This window comes from Egretta garzetta, unplaced genomic scaffold (assembly GCF_000687185.1).
Source record: "Egretta garzetta isolate BGI_Z169 unplaced genomic scaffold, ASM68718v1 scaffold231, whole genome shotgun sequence".
In the NCBI taxonomy this organism is placed as follows: Eukaryota; Metazoa; Chordata; class Aves; order Pelecaniformes; family Ardeidae; genus Egretta; species Egretta garzetta.
Genome location: NW_009258727.1, coordinates 4,667,480 through 4,670,658, shown reverse-complemented (window position 1 = coordinate 4,670,658; position 3,179 = coordinate 4,667,480). Strand labels below are relative to the sequence as shown.

The following is a 3,179-nucleotide window of genomic DNA, read 5'->3' as shown; positions in this document are numbered from 1 at the left end:
TGATGGCCCCTGCGGGCGCGGGAGGCAGCGGGGCTGGGCGGCCACGGCCGTCGGTCTCAGTACATCCAGTGCCTGCCCCTTTCCCCGGCAGGGTAACTTCCACAACTGAGCCAAGCTGTTGAGAAGCCTTAAAGTACCAAATGCTGGGAGACTGAATAGGGATGAGGAATTTCATGCCAAATCCACTCAAAGTAATTCCAAAAAAACCTCCTTCAGTGTTACACCTGAAGAGACAAGGTGATTTTAGCACTGGCTTGTGCTGCTGTCACCCTTGCCACTGTCCCCTTACAGCCACAGGAGCTGTGGTCCGAGGGCAATAACTGCATCCTTTAAATTTCTTTACAATGAGGGTGGTGAAACACTGGAACGGGTTGCCCAGAGAGGTGGTGGAGGCCCCATCCCTGGAAACATTCAAGGCCAGGTTGGATGGGGCTCTGCGCAACCTGATCTAGTTAGCGGTGTCCCTGCTCACTGCAGGGGGTTGACTAGATGACCTCTAGGGGTCCCTTCCAACCCAAACCATTCCATGATTCTATGATCCCTACGCATCGATACGCTTTGGTTTTGAAAGCTGTCAGTCTTCCAGCCCCAAGGACTGATGGCCAAGACACGTTTTAAGTGGGGAAATGAGGGTCCCCCTGTTGATCACATTTTAAACCAGTACTCCGGATTTACTACATACCTTTGTAGATCTATTACGTACCAGTGGTTCCAGTCTTTAAGGGCAGGCGTGCTGCATCTTTTCTCTTTGTATTTTGCATTTTGAGGAGTATGTTGTTGAATCTTTACTAATGAGAGTTTTCCTTCTCAAAACGAGAACAAAATATTTCTTGCTACTGTAAAGTATGACAAATTGAACCTGGCACATATAACTGGTTCACTAGCTGCCCTTCTGCCAGCCTCTCCATATGGCCTCCTTGACAGGCATTTGCAAATTGTCTCTTTGAAGCCGTAGATCTACATATGAATCAGAGTTTTATGCATTTTCCATTTTCAACAAGGTATGGGTTAGAATACGCCACTTCTAGAAATTATCTTCTGAAGTATAGTTCACTGTATATTTTACCTGTAGTAAAACAATGACCACAGTTACTCTCCATTTATTGCATGGATCACTGCAAGGACCATAAAGCGTGCAATGGGGAGCATAAGGATACTTGTCGTACAAAATGCATATTCACATGAAGTTGCATTTTTATAAATTAATTTATGGTTTTAGTTTGACCCCGGATCATACATATATACACCCAAAGAGGGAACACACTAGCTTGCTTGCAGAAACGGGAATGATCCACTAGTCACCCTGTGACAGATTGAGAGTTTGCAGTCAGAGGAGATCAAACCAGGCAAACTCCCCCGGCCGGTGAAAGGGTGGGAAGCAGCACATTAAATTCTCCTCTCACCTTCATGGCACTGTCATCCAGCACTCACTCAACCCCTCCTCAGCAGCTTTCTTCATTTCACCTCCCGGGACTCTCCATTTCACCTCTTCTTCATTTCACTTTCTCCCCATTTCTGCCCAGCCTCCCATGCTCATCCCCAGGGGCGTCGTTTCCCACACGATTACCCAGCTGCATTTACCCTTGCACATTTCTTTAAACTCATCTTCTCATTTGACTGAAGCCTTCATTGATCGAAGAAATGGTTCACAGACCTAGGCTTTCATCCAGTCTTACTGCCTTTCTGATTTTTTTGCTACTGTATCTTCTTTTTATGACTACCACCTGTTTTTTTTCACCCCCAAACTTTTCACCCTTCCCATAGTATTCTTCTCCATGCTTTACTGTTTGCTTTTGGCCTACCTCTCTGCTTTCTCTTTTCTTTCTTTCATGCTTCTGTTGATGGTCTTCGTGTTTCTCTCTTCTTTGCCCTTGACCCTTCATTTTCTCTCATTACCAAATCCCAGACATGATTCAATCTCAGCACTGGCTTTCTTTGGCTCTGCTTTTGCATTGTTGAGTGCTCCTGGAGGAAAGCTGGGGACCTTGCCGATTTCTGAGCCAAATCTGTTTTCCCAACATGCAACTCTAATTTAGATCCCATTTTCCCCAACACACAGGAACCTATGCATAAAGCCTTCTGTCCTCACTCTCTGCACAGAATTCAAACCATTTCCTTTGGGAAACATTTTCCCACCTCATCTTTTCCGCCTCCTTCGCTTGCCTTCCCCTTCTGCCAGTGCCCTGACATTCCACCTCTTCCAGGTATTTCTGTTCCTCTCCTTGTGCTGAATGAACGTCTTCCCCTTCACGTCACACTATCCCCCTTTCTCACATGTTCACTCTTCCTTCCTTCTCTTTAACCTTTTAATCCAGTTATTGCTCTTGCAGTGGAGTAATTATCTGATCTCTCCTGCACGGAGGAGGAAGGACCCCCTTCTCGATCCAATTTGTTTCAGGTGATCATCCCATATTCTCTCTCTGCCTTTCACATACAGGCTCCATGAACACAGTGTTCACAACCCAAGTCGGGGGCTCCTCTGTTACAGCCTGCAGCCTGCCTGCAGACCTCTGTGCTCAGTTGTCACCACCGTCACCGAAGTGCCTGAAGAATCTCTCCTACCTAAATCAAATCCCACTGAATCTGTCAACCTCTTCCAACAATACTCTTCCTGACATCTTGCCTTTGCTTGGTCCGATGACTTCTCCACGCTTCTCTAACCATTCTTTCAGCCTGTTTGTCAGCTGACCCACTACAGGTTCTCCATCCTTGGTTTTTGAGGGGTGCCACGGCAACTTCACCCTTTCCCCCTTTTTTCTCTGTGCCTTATCCTTGGATAATCTCATTCCAATAAAACGACTACCTCTCAGTCCTTAATTCAGATTTGCCTTCTGTCCAAACGAAGCCCCCCTTGCTGTCCGGCCACATGCTGCATTTAACCTCAATCCCAGTTTCTGCTAGCTCCTCCCTCGAGTGCTGGGCACCCTTTCCCCTGCCTGCCCCCTCATCTGGGCGAGGCACCTTTCATTCTGGTCTCCCTCGGGTCCCTCCCACGGCGGCTACCTTGACAAAATACGCAGGGCCCAGGCATAACCTCTGGGTACGACTACCCACACCCTTGCGCGCAGGCAAACCCGTTCGCTCGCTCCCCACATGCACAAACCCAGTGCGGGATCTCCAGGTCGTTCAGCAAGACCCCGCCAAGCTCAGACGCGAAGGTACCCCCCCGCCCCCCGCGT

General features: G+C 48.2%; 1 protein-coding gene across 1 annotated transcript in view; it reads right to left on the bottom strand.

The window, feature by feature from the left end:
* Positions 1-3,179, bottom strand: part of TSTD3 (thiosulfate sulfurtransferase like domain containing 3) — a 7,841-nt gene that overhangs the window by 2,643 nt on the left and 2,019 nt on the right. The gene's annotated exons all lie outside the window — the stretch shown is intronic.